Source organism: Antedon bifida, chromosome 3 (assembly GCF_963402885.1).
Source record: "Antedon bifida chromosome 3, ecAntBifi1.1, whole genome shotgun sequence".
In the NCBI taxonomy this organism is placed as follows: Eukaryota; Metazoa; Echinodermata; class Crinoidea; order Comatulida; family Antedonidae; genus Antedon; species Antedon bifida.
Window position 1 is genome coordinate 18,372,913 of NC_136228.1, and position 7,684 is coordinate 18,380,596.

Sequence of the window (7,684 nt, forward strand, 5' to 3'; positions counted from 1 at the left end):
AGACATGCAGGTGTCAATGAGACGTTGGAAGGTAGCTGGTGCTCCTTTTATACCTTGCGGCATTCGCTCGAACTCATAAAAACCTACAGGACAGGTGAATGCTGTTCGCTCCTTGTCTTCCTCTTTCATGGGAATTTGGTAAAATCCAGATTTCAAATCTATGACTGAGAACCAGCTCGAGCCGCTTAAATAGTCTACTGCATCTTGAATAAGAGGCACAGTGTACTGGTCTGGAACTGACCTTGAATTTAGCAGTCGGTAATCAACACACATCCTCAAGCTTCCATTTTTCTTGCGAACAAGTACTATTGGAGAGGCATATCGGCTCCTAGATTCACGAATTACTCCATGGTCTAACAGCTCTTGTATGTGATTCTGTAAGTCTTTAAGATCAGCAAGTGATACCTTCCGAGTACGCTCACGGAAGGGGCTGTCGTCAGTAAGGTTGATTTCGTGTTCTGCATGTTTTGTAAGACCTAGATCCCATTCATGCTTGGCAAAGACGTTCGATCTAGTTTCAAACTTCTCTAGTATGCGGGTCTTTATTTCGGGTGAAACATCACTTGAACGGCAATTTAGAGACAGTAACATCTTTACTAGCTGTACTGGACACATTAGTCATTCCATATGTTACATTACTGTTACTATTTACATCAGTCGAATAAATTGGAGAAGAAATAAAATCTGGGAGAGTTGCTTCCGCCAGCGGAGCACCCGTAGGAATATGAATATCATCATTAGTTGAGTTGAATATATTTACAGTGAGTTTACAAGTTGACGTGTGCGAAACCTCTGCTATACTTGCCACCGGAACTATACCTCGATTATTACCTCTACTGAGAGAATCTATAAGCACAGTCTTTGGTGTTCGCAAACGGTTCCGTATAATTCCTTGAACTTCCTTGGTCATACCTGCAGGAATGGTAGTCGAGCCTTTCGCTTTTACTACTCCAAACTTCCCTTGGCTACCTAATTGTGCTTCTTTCTCTGCCTTGCTATACAGTGTGGCGCACCAGGAATGCATATTTAACTTTTGCAAATATTGATTACCAGCATCTTTCTTACATCGTCGTCTTAAATTATCAAAAAGTCCAGTGTTAGTACCAATTATAATTTGGTGTTGTGCCTGTGGATTGTCTTTTATTACTAATGTTAAAGTTGAAAATGACTGTCGGGTGCCAGCAAAATGTTGGTTAAAGCCTAATTCTATCTTGGTCCAGCCAAGATACGGTATCTTTCCGCCTCCACCATACCAAAGAACAAGGTCAGAAAGTGGATACAGCTTTGTATTTAAAGACTCAAAGATGGAATTACTAATAACGGTAACTTGAGATCCGCTGTCGAGGAGGCAAGGATGGCATATTCCATTAATGTAACAGACATCAACTATACTCTCTCCGACTAAACCATGTGGAATGTCACTATTCGGAGCTACTGATCGTCTGATGACATCTGGTCGCTCCTTCTCAGATGCCGTCTTCCGTTTCCCTGATGCAGTGCAGCTATCAGTTTTTCGTTCACTAGCTCTGGGTTCTGGCTATTCTGGCAACTACGTCTCATGTGTCCTTCTTCTCCACATTTATAGCAAAAGTATGGTCGGGGCCGTCTAGGCTGACGTGATTGGCTAGAAGAATTTGGTGGTGTTGTAGACTCAGTCGACTGTTGCTGGTAGCTACATGCTGAATTAGCCAGGAGTTGCTCAATCCTACCTAGCCTCTCAGCCAGGTCTTGTTCTGACTTCCGGTCATTTACCGCTTCAACCTTCGCCACATGTGCGTTTCTAGCACCAATCGCCTTTGCCTTCTTGGTTTTCCCTTGGCATTCTTCTTCCCATCTACGCACCTGACCTAGTAGAGTCAGGTAGGTCGGTGCATTAACAACTTGATCTCGAAGATGCAGGTCTACGAGGAGAAGTTGGTCGAAGAGAGTTCCCTTCAGGAATTGCTTCAAAAGCGCCTGGTTGGCCTTGTCTGCTGTAATCCCTCCCTTTTGTACTATCTGCCTCAATGAAGACTGTAGTCTGGACAAATAATCAGAAGGCTTCTCACCTGCTTGCTGATCCAAACCCACAAACTGGTGATATAGTTCTTCTCCCGAAAGCGTAGTTCCAAACACCACCTCCAACGCGTCTAAGTAATCTTTGGCGGTAGCTTGCGGGTTATCTTTCTTCAAGTCATCTATTATATCTAATGCTGGGGATCTTAGAGCCTCTCTCAGTCTTCTCTTCTTCTCCGATTGGGAGACTTCAGTTTCGGCTTCTTCTATCAGCGCTTTGGCTTGCGCCCGCCAAACATGATATTTGTCCTCATCTTTTGACTTTTCGGTTGTGTGACCAGAGAACACACGGAGCTTTCGGTAGTTGCTACCAAGCGAAAGTCTGGACAGATAGATCAATTGCAGGTGAGGTGATATTTGCAGAAGCTGTTGGTGCCGGAGACGATGATACCATTGGTGTTGAAGTCACGGCTGCCTTCTTTAGGATGATGGTTCGCATCTCTATGTCTTCGGCTACCACAATCGTTTCTGGGATGTTAAGTTCTCTGACATGTATGGAAAGCTTTGCCAATACTAGCGTCTTCTGCCAGCCATGAGCATCTACCTCCTCTCGTCTGTCCACTGTTTCAGTTGGAAGGGACCCACACAGAGAAATATAAATTCTTTTTGTAGGAATTTCCAATTTTCGGCTGACTAACAACAAACATCGATCTACGGGGTAGTTTTTTTCCTCACACCACTCGATTCCGTACGAAACGTAGTCTGGCATGATCTTTTGTACACTGGCTCAATATTCCTTAAATTTCCAAGCTTCAATTGGGTTTCCCGGACGAGCCCCCAATTTGTAACCCTTCTTGTTCGAAAATACTAATAAAAACTCGGATTCCAAATAAATTTATATTATTCCGGAGTTTATTCCAATTGAAGTTTAATTTAATCTGAAACTAAAAGAGAAAATACATACATGTATTATAACATAACTAACATACATAAATCGATTAAAACAATACAATATACTATGTGTAATTCCTATTAAAACAGGTAACTCTTGATCTCTAATTATTCCAAAATTGTCTTCATAATCAATAACATCGTAACAACACATAAATGCTATAGCAATAGTAATTAAGTGAAAATTCAATATAAAACACGCTAATGCTTCATCACTTTATACATTCACTAAGCCTAACATATTCCTTGGAATATCTTTAATACAAACGTATCCTTTAACATACTAGATCAAGAGTGTAATAAAAGTTCTAAGAAGTGTACCCCTATGAATCATCATTCGTTCAGCCAATTCAGCAAACATATGTGACCTCGACGGTGATTAGGAATGCTAGCATAGGGTCTAATTACACTTAAAAGGTCACCCTGTTAATATATTGGACTATTTGATTGTAAGACAACAATCATACACACATATCATAATTAATCAAGCAAGTAGCTTCATTTTAGAAATAATAATTAAAAACGAGCTCAAATATAAAGTTAACTATACTACAATAACAACAAAGATTAATACAATTCTAATACATTCTAATAAAACTGATAATACATGAATTAGTCCTATCATCGATTCAATATCGGTCGTCATAATCAAGACGTTCGTTTCTTGATCACTCATCAATAAGTAATTACTAATGATCTATATAATATAAAGATGGATCATCAATCGTAACAAGGCGGTAACCTTTTGTCTAAAGCATTGGCTTCTAATAATTAATAAAATTCGATGTATCGCTAAAATAATAATATTAACAATATAAGTACACTTTAATTAATACACTGATATTCAGGTACAAACCCGCTAAAACAATTTGGGACCTTACTTTAATGTGTACAAGTAGCCTATAATGCATATCCTTGGTACGTTAGTGTCTTTATACACACTGTACTATCATAAACAAAAAATGAGAAGTCACTAGTCTATAATTAAATCTATCCTATAAAACTTATTAAATATAAAAAACAAATTAAAGGTAATTAATACAAAACAATTGCTTACCTAAAAGAGCCAGTCGTACGGGCCAGATAGAAACTTTAAAAACAGGTTGTTAATATGGTCGGAGCACTGTTACACTTTGTATGTCTTGGTCTTATCTGTGTTCATCAGGAGAATGGAATGTGGGGCTAAGCTTATCTGACAACTTTTGGTAATTTATGTCTTCTTTAATTACAAACATTGCAAGAGGGCTCTCTATATTATGGTTCCCTGTCATTTGTGATTTTGCACTGGGTTACATAGACCAGCCAGTACATAACTCAAGCATGTGTATAGGTCCGCTGAAAGAGAATAATAGGTATAAGGTGGCCGGAGAAAATAAAAAATGAAGATTTGTACAAAAGAACAGGAGAAATTGAGTGGAGTAAGAACGTAAAGAAAAGAAGGCTGACATGGTATGGTCACCTGCTCCGTTTAAATGAAAACACACCAGCTAAGATCGCACTCGTAGAGGCAGAGAAAGACCCTCCGCACGCCCCTATAAATCTTGAGGAAAAAAAATTATTCTACCCTAAGGAAAAAATTTGGAAAAAAAGCGTAAAAAAAGAGTAAAGTACTTTTACTTTTGATTAAAACACATTGTTTCAGCGCCGTGCTAATTTACTTTTTATTAGAGGTCATCATTGCCGTTGCTGTCTGTTGTGAATTGAATTTCCTATTTTCACCTGAAAAATAAACGCATTTTGGTCCCTGGATGTAACATGATATTGACGCGTAGGCCTATATCGTACCCATACTCGGGGCACGAACGATTTGTACAAAGAACACCGCCATACAACCGCGTAGGCACCTATTGTTTAGATCGCTGGCAGTCAGCAAGCATAAATAAAAGTGTATATACGTCAAAAATGGAACGCCATGGTTTCCTACACATCATCATCATAGAGGATAATAATGTTAATAATAATATAGTACACTAACTGTGGTAACTGTGTACTGTAGTATACATTAGCAACCGATTTCTTTTTCCTAGGCCACCCACCCAACTGTATCAATACCTATTTATATTTATATATTTAATTTCTTCAACAAATTGATGTAGGCCTACATAAATAAATATTGAGCTATAATAAGCATTAAATGTGCGCTTCTTTCGTAATTACGTAACTAGGAGGCTCGACGTTTTCGAACGAACCCCCTTTTTTGGAAGATGCCCTTTAAAAATGTAGATTTTTCATTCATGCCTTGTTTTTTCACCGTACGCCTACCAAAACACCCATGGCTTACAACATACCAATGACTTTTCAGGACGTTTTTACTACATAAACTATAACTGATATGCAATAAAAACAAATTTAATGCTGTAAGTTTACATTAAAATGCCATAGGCATATCCATTGAAATCAGCAACAATGGATTAGTATACTATAGTGCGCTCGATACTCGAAACTCTAGCTGTGAAACACAGAAAACCAAAATATTACAGTAAAGGTCGCACTCTTTTTACAAACAATCAGAATAATTTTATTGACAAAGCATGTCAATGTAACAGATATTCCTAGATTTTTTTTAAGGTATCGATAATATATAATAATCCATTGTTGCTGATTTCAATGGATATGAAATGTTGACGAAGAAGTTGATCATTGAACAGCATTGAACTTAAAATTAAATACAAATGTATTGTTTTATGATGATTAGTTAGCGTAAGCCTAGAGGCAAACGTGGTGTTTCGGGCTGTGCTAGCCATGCCTGCATGTGTCGTCGAGTAGACCATGCATTCGATAAGCTCATCGTACTGAGTCTGATGATTATACTTGATTAATATAGTACTGTATTGATAACATGATGTATTGTCCACTAAGGATCTGAAACGTTATTACGTAAACGTAAAGCATTTAATATATTGTAACTATATGTAATTATAGGCCAACGGTCACGCTAGTTACAGTATTGTGTGTTAAAGGATACCGTGTTGTGTTTGCAATAGGCAGAATAAAGGAACGTGTGAAGAAGGCGTATGTTACGCCATTTTACAAAGTGTATTTAAGGTGAGACTTGTGGTCATTTGTTTTACCTTATTTGATAGTTGTGCGTTGCCAACTAAACTTTGTATTGTATTTATTATGCTTTTGATGATTATGATTATAGTAATATTGTGATTTATGATGTTTATAGTTATTGGTATGTTTTGATGATGATTATGATTATAACAATGAATGAGTTAAGTTAAATACTGGCTTTTGGATTTAGCCATTTGTATACATCTTGTGATTTAAGCAAGCCTCTTATCCTAAAATGATGTTTATATAGTATGTTCATATGCACAGGCATTGATGTTGTGTTGCTTTGTAATACAAGCCAATGGTTTCTTATAAAGTTAATTATGACATGATGTAGTCAAGGACTAACGATGATAAGTTTGTATTTTTATATTATATTTTCTAGCTTGGCATACCGGCATTTCTTGTCTTGTCAAGTTGGGGGTGTTTAGTTTTTATAAGTTTTGTGGTTTTATTGCGATACTAGTTCCTATTCGATCTGAATAAATTTGTCATTGAAGATTACATCGTCTCTTTGGCTATTATTCTTCCTGTACTTTACATATATACAAATTGTTATTCCTAGAATTTTTTGAGGTATCAATAATATAATAATCCATTGTTGCTAATTTCAATGGATATGAAATAATGACGAAGAAGTGGATCATTGAACAGCATTGAACTTAATATTAAATACAAAAATAGAAACTTCTTGTGTATGCTGTAAGCCGTATTTGTAGGGTATTTCCTCTATGGTAGATATAAGTGGAAAAAACAAAGCATGTATATTTCATTTCATTTCAAGTATTCATTCGACTTCAAAAATTTCCTCGGACCCAAAAAGCAACAGAGTCACCATAACGTAATATGTATGAGGCCCCAGAAGAACTTATCTACATACAATTATTTATCAATACAAAATACATTAAAAAATTTGAAACCATATAAAATTGGCAAAATAAAAAGATTGCACTCATCAATCGTATAATATATATTATATTATATACAAATTGATATTCATATAAACTTGATTGCAATTATCAATAATACATAATTAACAACTTTTACAGTTACAGTTATTTATTAACCTAACATTATTTGTTATTAGATAATTTTCAAAACACTTTCAAACATTTTTATTATAATTTCAGAATGAAGGAGTAAAGAACATTTCAAATGATAAGAAACATTTATAGAAAGAGTTTGAACAGTAACCATCAATTAAGCTAATGCTATTTTCAACACATCTAACATTATGTTCAATTGAAAATTCAGGCTGAATGAGAAATATTGCCAACAGAGCAAAGAGAAGAAAGAAATTGAAGAGCTTGTAGAAGAGTTAAATAAAAAAAATGAGCAATTAAAGAAAAAAAATGAGCAATTAAAGAAAGTTTTGAAAAAGAGAACAGAAATACTTAATACTACAAACATTAAGTAAGTATGTTTTTATTCACAAAGCGAATCCCATGTTGTGAAAATTCACCACATTCAGCATAAAAAGGATTTGTTAGATAAATTAATTGATACCCTTGAATCAAAAGCTAACAGGTATTATTGATCATATCATTATCACAATTTATTTCCGCTCATTTCCACTATTATTATCGTCATGATTATCTTCAACACCAACAATTTCATCATCGTCCTCTCATCATAGTCCTCATTATCAACATTTAATAATAATCATAAATCTACAAAAATG

At 35.9% G+C, this 7,684-nt stretch overlaps 1 long non-coding RNA gene across 1 annotated transcript; it reads left to right on the plus strand.

Annotated features, from left to right (window-relative positions):
- Window positions 1-5,869: 5,869 nt before the first annotated feature.
- On the plus strand, window positions 5,870-6,507 carry LOC144838656 (uncharacterized). The gene is made up of 2 exons (XR_013611685.1): window positions 5,870-5,991; window positions 6,389-6,507. It is a non-coding gene; the product is annotated as an uncharacterized LOC144838656 (long non-coding RNA).
- The last annotated feature ends 1,177 nt before the right edge of the window (window positions 6,508-7,684 follow it).